General features: G+C 46.4%; 1 protein-coding gene across 1 annotated transcript in view; it reads left to right on the forward strand.

Annotated features, from left to right (window-relative positions):
• Window positions 1–378: 378 nt before the first annotated feature.
• The window catches only part of LOC138521060 (uncharacterized), a 168,392-nt gene continuing 155,190 nt past the window's right edge, over window positions 379–13,580 (forward strand). The window contains exon 1 of the mRNA XM_069633581.1: window positions 379–454. The gene's annotated coding sequence lies outside the window, so the exon portion shown is untranslated. The remainder of the gene's footprint in view (window positions 455–13,580) is intronic.

The following is a 13,580-nucleotide window of genomic DNA, read 5'->3' on the forward strand; positions in this document are numbered from 1 at the left end:
ACTGTCACCAGTGGTGGGGACAGAAGGTACAGTAGAGTGGCATTCAATTTGCGATGCTCAAGAGACAGAGAAGGCGCAACTAAAGACAATTGTATGCATGATGATCCAGATAGGAGGGGGCGGACTGCACACCTGAGAGGGGGGCCTACAGTATGTCAAACGGATGGCCAGCCCCCAAAGGAGGTGCAGGAGGGACAGAGCCCCGCACCCCCCACCAGGGGATTCATCGCCCCACCACTCCTGATTGAGGCGGAAGTGGCGTTACCCTTGGCTGGCCAGAACATGCTCTAGGCCAGGGGGATGCTTAAAGGTCTCGGGCTGCGGAGACTCGTCCACTTTCCAGCCCCGGATGAACCGGTAGGAGCATTGACGAGGACTCGGCAGCAGAAGCATCGCGCTGCAGCTGCACCGACCGCCCTGAGCAGATTGAAGGAGCTCATCGGGAATTGCTCAGGTATGTGTGTGGAGTTGAGGGGTGTGGGTGTGAGAGATGCCTGGCCTCGCCACAGGGCCTGCACATCGACCAGTGTTCCCCCCACGGAGTGGGGCTTTAGACTCCATTTGCTTAATTACTGGCGGCTGCAGGCTTGCCGGTGTAACGTCACTTTTTGCTATGTGTCAGAAAATCCTATCCTGCTGAACCATGAATGTGGCGTGCCTGTCTTTTTGGGGACCCCGGGGTGCAGTTAATTTAACTTTATGTGAGCTAGGCTGACTGAAATAAAAGAACAAAGAGAAGTCATTTCACGAGCGACTTCAAAAGGGACGGAAAGAGCACGAACCCAGCGGACGGAAAGAACAAGCATCCAGCGGACACTATGCGTTTTTATTCTATAAACTCCCAGGATTGCAATAATCACTAAATGCGGTGCCATTGTAACCCTCCTCCCCCACACTGAATGTTTTCAGGGTTGCACGTTATTGTACATTTCCTTTCACAGAACACATTGCCCGGGTCTGCCTCCTGCAGCACTGGCTAATGTGCACGCTGGTGGGAGCGGACTGGGAGCTTTAGTTTAGAGAGAGCTGACACGGGATAGAGGGAGGGGGCTCAGGCGGGTAAAGAACGCGAGGGAGGCTTTAGATGTGATCACACCCTGTCTCGAGTAATTGGAGTCAGCCATCCGCATATAGAAAGAGCGACTCGTCCACTGCCTGAAGTCCACATAGGTGAAGTCATCAAATAATCCACTTCAATATGTTCACAACAATATTGGGTCATGCTTCTTGAGAGAGCCATTGCAGGGGTGTGTGGCAATAGAAAGGGACACAAGAAATAGAGCGCACAGTATTTTCATTTACAAAAAAAAGACGCATTCATCATGGGACCTTAAAGAAGTGCTCGATATATATGCAGCAAAGATGTTCTATGTTTGCTCAAACGTGACATGGACAGTGGCAGAGATTGAGTGACAGTGGGACAAAGGGAGCTGTTAGAGGTGTCATCTTCCAGGGGGTGGAGGAAAGAGGTGGTAGCTGGCAGGGGGTTAGAGGTGGTAGTGGGCAGATGGTGGGAGGAGAGAGGTGGTAGTGGGCAGAGGGTTAGAGGTGGTAGTGGGCAGGTGGTGGGAGGAGAGAGGTGGTAGTGGGCAGAGGGTTAGAGGTGGTAGTGGGCAGGTGGTGGGAGGAGAGAGGTGGTAGTGGGCAGAGGGTTAGAGGTGGTAGTGGGCAGGTGGTGGGAGGAGAGAGGTGGTAGTGGACAGAGGGTTAGAGGTGGTAGTGAGCAGGTGGTGGGAGGAGAGTGATGGTAATGGGCAGATGGTGGGAGGAGAGAGGTGCTAGTGGGCAGGGTGTTAGAGGTGGTAGTGGGCAGGTGGTGGGAGGAGAGAGGTGGTAGTGGGCAGGGGGTGGAGGAGAGAGGTAGCATCTTGCAGGGGGTGGAGGAGAGAGGTGGTAGCTGGCAGGGGGTTTAGAGGTGGTAGTGGGCAGATGGTGGGAGGAGAGAGGTGGTATGGTGGCAGGAGAGAGGTGGTAGTGGGCAGGGGGTGGAGGAGAAAGGTGGTAGTTGGGAGGGGTGGGAGGAGAGGTGGAGCAGAGAAGTGGTAGCTGGCGAGAGCTTCGACCGCTTTGGCGCGGCGGCCAGTTCGGTGTGCCCATTTTTTCTTATTTATTTTTTTCGGTGCACCCATTTTCTCTTATTTTTCTTTTAACAGACTGTTCCATCATGACAGTTAAATATGTAATTTTGCTGCTCCAGGAACAAGGGCAGTTTGGTCTTGTGGTTAAGTTCCAAGCCTCACAATCTTGCAGGCCATGGTTCGTGGTTTAGCTAAACCTTTCTTTCTTTTCTCCGCAAAATAAAAATAATGGGATATTTTAAAACTACAATAAAATAAAAAGCTTTAGCTCAGCGACGAACCATGGCCGGCAAGATTGTGAGGCTTGGAACTTAACCACAAGACCTAAGTGCCCTTATGTATGGGGCAGCAAAATTACATATTTAACCATCATGATGCAACAGTCTGATAAAAAAAAAATATAAGAGAGAAATATAAGCAGAAATGGTACACCCTCTTTTGGCGTTGCTGTTTACATCAACCCAAAGCCACAATTCTTTTCAAATGCAACACGATAACATTTCCTCGGAAAGCCAATTAAAAGGCAGTTTCATCAAACCCGGCTGCATTTGAAAAGAATTATTTTTCGGAATTTGGCGTGAGGGAATTTGGGCATGCCGAACTTGCCGCGCCGAACCGGCCTGCAGCGAAACGGCTGCACCAAGAGGGGGTGTACCGCTGACAGGCTGGTAGCTTTCCGAAAGGACCCTCGCCCCCTGTACAGCCCGAAGGGACATGTGGCATTCAAAGGACGCTGAACAAGTGATGTTGCCCCGTTAAACTTTAATGCCTGTCTCTAGGTGGTAACTGGCTGCCGAGCAGCTGACTGTATGATATGATATTAGTAAAGTGAATCTTTGCTGCTTTAAAATAAATGTCACATTTATTTATTATTACAAATGCTCCACCCTCCAATGAGGATGGTTCCATGTAATAATGTCGCTACAAAAATATCGCCATACAAATATATCGCCGAAAAATGGTCGTTTTTTGTGGCAACATTATTGCATGGAACATGCGGGGGACACCCCCGCAACCCCCAATTTTTTTTAAATTTTTTTTTTTTTTTGCCCCTATCGCCACATATATGGTCACCCAAATAATATCGCCACGACATTTTCCCGGCGATATTATTTACGGCGACCATATATGTGGCGATATTAATACCTGATACCACGAGGATGTCCAAACCAGGTCAGCAAACAGTCAAGGGGAGGTTTCAGGTAACTCACTTCTGTAATCTGCACAGGGTATGCATGACTCCAGCAGAACTACACACAGTTAATCATTCCCATGAACGTCTGCGTTGTGGTGAGGGCCAGGCAGAGTTTTGGTATACGTTGTGTTAATGTTCGACTATAATCATATACTGGGATGGGGTAATGGCCTGAATTAATGAGTTACTATGGAGTAATTATACTCCCACACCGTCTATCTGCTTGTGGGTAATGCTTGCGGGAGGGAAGAGAAACAAAACTCAGAAAAGGACAGTGCAATTTATGCTGATATTGGCTGAAAGACAGGTAGCCATATCCTGGAAATGCTCAAAAAGCCCACAGGTACAGCAATGGATAAAGGACAAACAACGATGGGTGTTGGTGGAAAGGAAATCTTGCGGAAGAATATTAATCTGGAAGAGGAGGAAGGGGTGGAACTAGATAGGGGTCATATATTAAACAAATTAACCTCATCCCTGGATTTGAAAGCCCCCGTAATGCAGTGAGGAATTGGCCAAGTAGGGACGAAAGGTTGGGGAGCCATGAATCGAAGAGGAGCATAACAATGACTCGGCATGGAAGGAGGAAAGAGGGAAGGAGACGGGTATTTGGTGAGAGTTCGATAGAGTGGAAGGCTGGATGTGGCCAAGTGATAGTGGTAGTTTTAAGCATCTGTGGGCGATGAGCTGAGAAATGGTTAATATGCAATTACAGCTGATGAACTTGTGAACACAAACCGTTGTGAAGTATGGAATGTTAGGATTTGAAAAAATAATGACAAATTAATAAAACAAAAAAACCAAAGGCTCATGGATTATCACTTGACACACAACCACACTCAGTGGGAGGCTAGGTGCCCCAAAGGGTGAGCGGCCGCTTGGCGCTCACATAAGTTGCAGAAAAGGCCCACTGCACTCACCACACTGAGATGGGTCACATCTCGGACCTTCGATTCTGGTTTTAGGTAACCGGTCCGGGGTCTGGCGTTCACAAAAGCCCCCACACTCAGATTGATGAAGTAAACGTTCATGACTGCGTTTGGAGGCAGTTGGATGGGGTGGGGGTCTTATCATTGTGCAACAGGTGTGGGCATGGAGTGGCTGTCATTATAACAGTCTTTATGAATGATGAAATAGTTGAATGACAGCATGTTGAGGAAGTGACAGTAATGTAATGTATCTAATAGCATTTATAAAGCCCAGCACTACAGCCAGAAGGCATCTAGGTGCTAAGAAACAGCCTGTAGGAGAGTCCACTCCAGAAATCCTAATAGCAAGAAACTACAAAAGTTAAGTCTCAAGAGCTTTCCAAAACGCTAAATGATCATGAATGCTTCTTAAATGATTTGTGGAGAAAGCACGACCACTGACCCGGATCTTTAGAAGCAAGGGACCAACAGAAGTTTTTGAGACTCCGAACGGAGCTGCCTTGAGGGAGTGTATGGAATGAGTCTCATCGGCAGATACCCAGCGCCCAACTGATAGAAGGCCTGATGAGAAATGCAGAGAGTCTTAAACTCGATGCCACTATGCACAGGAAGCCAATGCAATTGATGAAGATCTTGGGAGAGGGACATTCCACCAACTCCAAGAGCCAGCGGTTCCATGTAGTAATGTCCCTGCAAAAATGTTTCCTGACAAAAGTCGCTGTTTTTGCAGAGACATTATTACATTGCACATGCGGGGACACTCCTGCAACCCGCAATTTCTTTTTTGTTTTTTTTTAAATAAGGGGAGCAGTGGACATCCCCGCAACCTGTCCCCATAAATAATGTCACCATATATAATGTCGCCAATGGCTTATCCCAGCGACATTATGTATGGGGACATTATTACCTGATACCGAGCCAGCTGCACTGCAGCATTCTGAAGGAGCTTTGTGAGCCAAGAAAGCTGGCTGGCCAACATTCAGTAATCAATAGACCCAAGAATTGAAGCTGCAGCAACCTTTGCTCGAGACTCGGAGGGTAAAAATGGCAGCATCTTCCTCAAAATGTTAAGCTTTAAAAACCCAGAGTTGCATACTGATGCAATCTGCAGCTCCCTGGAGCCTGAGGACTGAACTTTAACACCAAGACTTTTGATAGAATTGACAGGGGCTGGACATGGGCCAAAAGAATCTGGCTAAAAGTCAGTGGTACAGGCTGCCTGCGATTCAGCGGCACCTGTTACCATAATCGCGGTCTTTGCAATCTTCAACTTCAACCATTTATTGGCCATCCAGTCCCCCACTGCTGTAAGACAATTCTTCAATCGGGATGGGGGATCACTTTCTAGAAAATCAAGCCTTAAGAGTACTTGTGTATCATCGGCATAGTTATTGAACCATACCTTATTATGTTATCTCGGCTATTAATACACCATCATACTTCAGGCCAGTGACCAGGCTCGGGATGAAGGCCTGTCTAATAAGGAAAAAAAAGACTTGAAAGGGAGGCACCACATGCTGAGATATATACCCTGGATAATCAGAGGAATGGGAACAGTGAAGGAGGAAAGGAGGAGACAAGAAGCACATTTTGTTTGTGTAAAAAATGAAGGAATACAGCATCAAAGCTAAAGAGTGCTGTAGAAGGTATTACCCAAATTGGTCGTTTACAATTGTTCGAATGAACAATTGACCGAATTTAAAGGGTCACAATTGACCTTTTCACAATTAACCAAATATATATATATATATATATATATATATATATATATATATATATATATATATATATATATATATATATATATATATATATATGGGTTTTGGGGGGTTTGGCGTTGGGTGGGGGGTTGTGGGGGGTTTCCCCCCACATATATGGTACAATTGACCTTCACAATTCGGTCAATTGTGAAAAGGTCATTTGTCATTCGAGCAGTTGTAAAACGATCAATTCGTATACAACCCTGTAGAAAGCCACCTCAGGATCAATAACATCAGAAACTGTTCATCCCTTTACAGGTTTCCTCATTACATTTGAGTGTTGTTTAATTCAATGTTCCCAGCAGACCGTGGTTAAGTATGCATATGTCACTTTATTTGTAACTCTTCGCCCTCGACCCCTTCTACCGCCTGTAGATCCTTACTGTGCAGGCAGGCTGAGCTCCTTCTATACTATATGAACAAACAGTGTGTTGTGCACTTGTAAGCTTAGGTACCACACAGCCACTGAGTACATGGGAGACATTGACCCCGTACTCCCAGATCCACTAGGGCAGGAGTGTCATTTGCCCAGTGGGTATACTGCATCTATTTTATGAGGGTGACCAAAAACGGACAAAAAAAAATTGAGTCCTGTTGTGAGATTGCTTCTGGGTCCTGTCCTGCTAGGCTGAGACTCGGTGAAGTGTTAGCATCCGTCTTGTAAAATTAGCACGTGCTGATCACTTCAAAGTAGAAAGGACTCCACATGATTGGACCACTTGAGCCTTAATTGCAGGGTGGAGGGGGAAGGAGAGGGGTGGACAGGCAAAGCTGTCTGGCAGGTGCAGAAGAAGTAGGGGCAAGGTGGAGATCCAAAAGCAAAATGCTGAGGAAAGACAGCTCCGGAGGAAAGGTGACTGTTGCAGAAATGTTATAGGTTTAGAATTGCCAGTTAATCCTGTGGCTTTTTTTCCATTTCTTGTTGCAAAACGTGCTTTAAAATGGTTTGTTTCAACCTGGACATGGGCAGGGCTCCCTCTCTTTGCTCAGTGTCGGAATGTCTGCCTCCGTAGTGTGGGATGTTTTTACCCATGCGTCCGAGCCCTACCACAAAAAACTGTGCATTACTGGCATTGAAAACATCATGATGGCCAGAGCTTCCCAGAAAATGCACAGGGAAAGGCTTGAAGAATAGGCTGCCACCCATTTTTGCCGTTGTTATGGGCACAGAAGGGCACTGCCTAAAACCACCATTGGGCTACACACAGTAGCCTGAAACCATTGCAAAAGGGGCAATGCTGATTGCCAAAAGCAACCCACAACTATTGGGAATTCATTCCTTCAACGGACACAAAATTATTTTACTGCAGAACCACACCAGTGCCATGTGCTGAACCTGGATAATATACTTCCATGTAAAATATCTTGTTTGGAATGCATTCATTCAAGACTGATCCAAAAAATGGACGCAGTACCGATAAATACCTCAAGGCGGCGCTAGCGGTCTAAACTCTGACAGGGAAACTGCATGTCAGGAGTTGCAGGAGAGGCCTTTACATCAAAAGCTGGGAGTTAATTAAAAACGTAACCACTTGCTGTTCCCAGAGACAATCTGATTTGATTAACAGGCCAAAAGGCTGGGAAACCTCTCACCTCCAGAGATTCACACCAGGAGTTAGAATCTCACATGACCTCTTGATTGATAGAAGGCAGACTGGCTGGCAGCCTCCTGGAGACCACACAATAGGCTCTTGCACTTGAATAGAATATGCTGATGTTGACTGTTGACTGTACACAAAGAGCTCCCAGCAGAAGAGACATGCGATCACTGACCCACCCAAGTCTTGGAGGCGGACTCCAAAACTCTGAGAACTGAATTGAAAGCAAAATATATATTTTTCAGAAACACTGATAACTCTTGGTAACCGGATGACAGAAATGTGAAATGTGGGGAACCCAAAAATGGAAACTTTGCCTACAATTCAAGCCCAAACTCCAATTTGTGTGATGTTCTGGGGCAAAACCCCGCTATTTATTGACACCACAGACACTGTATTTAAGCTAGACAAATGGAAAGTTACTGAGATATGTGTAGTAGGAGGGTGTATATGTGTATCAATTTTAATGAAAAAACAATGTTGCATAACCCACTAAAAAGCGCAAAATATTGCCATTTCTGGATGCAAGCTCTTAGAAACATCAGAGTTTGAACAGAGTATACCTCATGTGATACGTGATGGGTGCATGTAATTTCAAACCACTGTGTATCTATGAAATATGTCTTTAGGTCAAATATAGATTTGTGTGTAATTTGACAGGGGAGTGTCCTTTCTGCAAGCCAGTGAGAACGCAAAGAATTCTCCAACCTATCAGAACTCTGAAGGGGTTGGGCCTAGAAAGCTAGCATCTCCACCCACTTTCAGACCACATAAAAAGGGACCACTGAAATCTAGAGAGGACTTCATTTTCCATTTTCTTGCGGGAAGCTTTGCCGGACCACACAACATCCAGAAGATACCAGTTCCAGACTGACTCCAGCTACATATTCCAGAACCTAGAACTTATACTTTAGAACCTAAATTGGAGGCCTAAAGCCACAAGCTGAGTTCTCTTCAGCAGGCCTCAAATCATTGCAAGCTACTCACAGCCAGGCGAGCTGCTTGAATCCCTTGCCAAGAACTTTTGCCAGGACCAGTGTAGAGATCCAGGAGCCGTGCAGAGACCGCTGTATCCGGACAGACCAGACCAGAGATCCAGAGTGACCCAGACCACTGTGAGCAGAACCAGAGAGCTGACCCAGATCACTGTGAAGTGCCGAGACCAGAACCGGAGTCCAGTCCAAAACCTGATCAGATCCGTGGTGAGGCCTATTTCAAAAATATATTGTGAGTACCTAGCAGAACTGTGCAGAACCAATCTCTTAGTTAAAATAATCTAATCCAAACTATTTTAATCTAACCAGAACTGCCTCCTAGAAGTTGTCACTTGTCATTTTGTAAAGCTGCACCACTGTCATTTGTCAATTCTGCAGCTGCAAAGCTGTCACCTGTCATTTTGAGTTTACTTAAAATTCGAAAAACTACCTTTATTTAATCGTCCGTATCTCTGGAACCGTTTGGGGTACGAACTTGGTTTAACTTTCCTCCTTATACTTTTCCCGCAATCACGATTCACGCACTCGCGAATTTTGCCATGATTTGTGATTTGGCCCGATTTCTTTACTTGTAAAAAAATAGCTGCTTTTGCCTGAACTGCTAAAATTCGTTTGCATCTTAAGAACCATCCCTGAATCATTGCTAAAGTGAGCCCGAACTCATCCCAAGTAGCTACCACTCCCCCTCAACCTCCTAAAGGGAATTAAAAGCATTTTCAGCATATTTTTCATCCATTGCCATCACATTTAAAAAGCATTTTGGGCCTGTGTTTTAAAACTCATACCGGTTTTCTCTAAGCTTGCTGGGGGGAACTGAATTTCGTATTGTATTTGATTGCATTCCTGAGAACTGTGTGCTCCTCTTTCCATCTACTTCCATGTCTTGCATAAGGGAGGGGGTGAATTGCCAGAGAAAAAGTGATTATTTTATCTTTTGCTAAAATCATATCAAGTATTTCTGTACTGCATTTTATTCCTCATTGCTTTTCCCTTGAAATCATAAAAGTAGTTTTGCTACTTTATCCATCCTATACTAACTCCTCATTGATTGTAAAGAAGTGTGCTAGTGCCAGATTACCCATTTTTGATCAACATCATATGTCTAAGTGTACTATCAGATATTAATTTATTATAAAGTGTGATATATATATATATATATAGTTTAAATTCTTAAATAAACATTTTAAACTTGCAAAACAGAACTACTCCTTGGCTCAGTGGGGTCAGGGGGATTCTAAGAGAGGGGTGTTATATAGGGGTAGTCATCCAGAACTCATGAACTGGACATAAAGATATATCAATAAGGGTTTCCATTCAGTATCCCAGACTAGGCATTGACTTAGCTGTAGTGTTGAATTGAATCCTCTTACAGTAGCGAAAATCATAAATTGGCACCCAAGCTTGTAAGGCCAAGCTTTTCCAATTACCCGTACAGTAAGGCTAGTTTTTTATGTCTGGTTTCGTAAGGTTTGATACTTTGGTTTGGCAGTTATGAGGAGTGCTCTGCATTTCAGACGAGAACAGGTTTTACGTGTCATTGCCATAAAGACTCTCTCCTAGCGGATTTGTGGATGGGTAGCGCTGTGTGGGCTTGCTGGGTGAACAGTATCTCTGTGCAAATGTGTTTGGAGCCTGCTGTGTTTCCCCGTCTCTCCAAGGGGGACCTCCTTGAGCTGATGAGAGCCACTCAAGACACCTATATAACTGGATTGGCCCCTGCTGCCGGAACACCTACACGCATCCAGGATAATGTGGCGAGTCGGAAGAAGGAGTCGGACATACTCTGGACAGGTTGACTTTCTCTTGATGAAATTATAAAGAAAAGGCCTATCTCCCCCTAATGCTAGAGGGGGTTCCCGGCCTTACTAAAGTAACGGAAAGTGCTTGTCTGTCGTCACAAAGTGTCAAGTAAATGTCCTCAGTCCTAAACGCAACTCTATCTGACCCTTCCACTAACACAAACAACTAAAGTCGGCCAAAAGAATGTCTCTCATCTCCTGGTCGTTTCCCTTTTGCCTTCTTGGCAGTGGCTTTCTCTCAGGGTTTTTATTTTAGCTCCTTCGATCGTCAATAAACAAAATCTCTCTGTTTCTGAAATATGTTGCTTATGCTGATTTTCTTTGACACTCTCTTGGAGTTTCCTTCATGAGTTCTTGTAGCTAATCCTAGCTGTTCATTGGTCTTTTATTCTCTTTAGTGTTATGTTTATAATGATTCTCCTGAACATACTGTCTCACATTCTTTATTTTACTTTCAGGTTTCTGACACCCTGAGATCCAACCTTTCTTAAGGTTTTATTTGTGTTAGGAATCCCCCCTCCTGGGTTTCTCTATTGGTTTCTTTCTCTTGTTATTTAATTCACTTGGCAGTTTCAAATCACAATTCCTTTGACCCTTGGATATGGAGGGTCTTCCCCACCCTTCAACACTGAGCTGCTATTCCCCTCTTTCCACGGTATTCGTTTCCACCTTTCCTTCATTTCCCACTCACCCTTGTTTGTCAAGCTCTTCATTTGTTCCTCATATATTGACTTATTCAGGTTTACTATTCGAATGTAGCCCTCAGGCCTTTCACTCGTTCCACTCCTTACACTAGGTTGCCCCGGCGGCCTCCCGCTTCTCCTATTTTCCCCTGTACCATTGTTTGTCCTGGGTGACATTGTGTGGCTCAGCACTTGCTGGGGTAACCTGCCTCGTGTTTTCGGTCTCGGGTTTCTCCAACATTCTGTTCCTTGCGTCTCTGTCGGCTACTGTAGTCGAGGGATGCTGGCCAGTGGGAGGTGTCGGCGCTCCCTGCTGTAGGGGTTTCGGCATTGTTAGGCGGGGGTCTGGCACACCGCAGGATGGTCCTGGTCACACCACCATGTCGGACAGGTTTTCTCTCCCCATCTTCACAACGGCTTCCCTGTTGTCTACTTCGCCGGGACTCCGGTGTCTTGAGCTGGCGTTCTTCAGTTTGTCGAACAGTCGCAGGTTCCACGGTTTCCTCGTAGTCTGCCTCTCCAAGGCGTGAATATGCTAAGGGGTTCCCCTGTGCACCATAATCTCTCTCCTCTTGTGATCCACTCATCCCAATTATATATAGATCTCTTCTTAAAGAGATATTCTTTATGGAAGGCAGTCACATATATGCATATAAGGTGGGTGGTCTAGAGAGTTCCCCGTGGAAATGAGAGTAATTGTCCCCTAAGAGGAAGTCATTCCCAGTTTGGTTCAACTTGCCCAGACCCCTAGGGAGAGTCTTGCGGAGTGGACTCACCTCCCTAGCCTCAAAGGGAGTGGGTCCAACCTTGAGAGAAGGGACGAATACCTTTGATTTGTCACAATAACTAAGGGGTTGCAACCCTATATCGGTAGGCACTGCCTCAATGGCTGCCTGTCTCCCAGTGGGTGGTACAAACAGCCGTCAATCAGAATCCCATATGGGACTACCAGCCCCTCTTCAACATCCCTAAGTCTGCGATTCCGGGATATGGTGCACTTTTTGGGCGGGGTGCCCGGCCTATTTCTTGTCCCATTCCGACCCTGCTTATGGTGTGCTTTGTCTCACCTGTATGTTTGTATGAGTGAGTTCCCATCCGAGATGTGCCCTGGTGGGTGTGTTGAAAAAGGAGAGGTGTGTTATGTAGAGTCTGGAAGAATGTATATGGTCCGAGTGTGTTCTCTGGTGTGCGTGTGTACAAAAGAGGGGAGGTGTGTTATATAGTGCTTGCAAGAAGGTATGGAACGTCTGCGGTCAATAAGAATGCTGTGAGAGGGATTAGAATGTTTGGGTATGAGTGAGGCTCCAGCCCAGGCAGTTGGAGAGAGTTAGGCCTGGGTGGTGGGAGCCAGTGGGTTTCTGCCACGTTCCTATGCAACTAGTTGATACAACTTGATGGAACATAAGAGCAATTTACCAGAAGTGTCACAGAGCATCCTTTATGGGAACACAAGCAATCATAGGCATGCTGTGTGGTCTAGCAGTTTGGATAAGACTGCTCACATTGGTGGCAGGACCACAACTGAAAGGACAGCAGCCCCCGAAGAAGCAGCTCCAGACCATGTTGGCCCGTGTTAGCCTGTGGTGCCTGCAGCCGTCCACCAGCAGCGACTGACAAGGTAGGAGACCAGCACCTGCTGCTCCCCAGTAAAATGTCCAAACCCATCGAAATTCAATTTAACCCCACCTGTTGTGTCCTATCACACTTAGATTCAGCCCACAGCCAAACAGCTCCTAGTGTTTCAGATTGCTGCCTGCCTCTTGAGTTACCGTTACTACCACTATTGCATTTACTGTTGTTCCCCCGTGTTAGGCCCTTTCTCCCTCTATCCAGGCGTCCCAAACCTAGGTGCTGCTATTGCATTCACTGTTATTGCATCTACTGTTGTTCCCTCATGTTAGGCCCTTTCTCCCTCTATCCAGATGTCCCAACCTTAAGTGCACTATTGCACTATAGCTCAGTACACTTCCTGCCATCTTATTAGTAGGTGCCTCGACCCAGACTCGACTCCTTCGGTCCTAGCCCTCTGGACGTGCAGCTACTCTCTGACCCACACATCACTCAGCTGCTGATGTGCTCCATCCCACAATCATGACCGACCTCCCCTCCCTGATGGAGAAACCTAGGTGTCTAGACAACAAAGAATGCCGCTGCACCCCCTCAACCCTGCCCCATCTGCACCACACCCACCCGCCATAATGCACCACCCCCAGCACCTGTGCCCCGTACTCGCACCCTCTTTCAGGAACCCCCCCTTCATCCCACATCGACTTGCCAACTCAGACCATTGTACTCGATCGCCGATAATCTGCCCCCCCCCCTCTGACCCCCTAATCACCATCCCAAAACCAACTCTGAAATCAGAGGAGCACACTGGCACGCCAAACACTGCGCACCTCATCCCACACATTTCCGCCCAACCAGCCCACTCGCCGGCCTTCTTCCCCCAGGCATCTACAGAGAACAATCCCCTTCTCCCCTCCCTTACACCCCATGCAATTTCCACCTCACAAGCCAGAGGAGCTCTCTGGCTCTCCAAACAC

Source organism: Ambystoma mexicanum, chromosome 13 (genome assembly GCF_040938575.1).
Source record: "Ambystoma mexicanum isolate Mex_15411 chromosome 13, UKY_AmexF1_1, whole genome shotgun sequence".
Taxonomy (NCBI): domain Eukaryota; kingdom Metazoa; phylum Chordata; class Amphibia; order Caudata; family Ambystomatidae; genus Ambystoma; species Ambystoma mexicanum.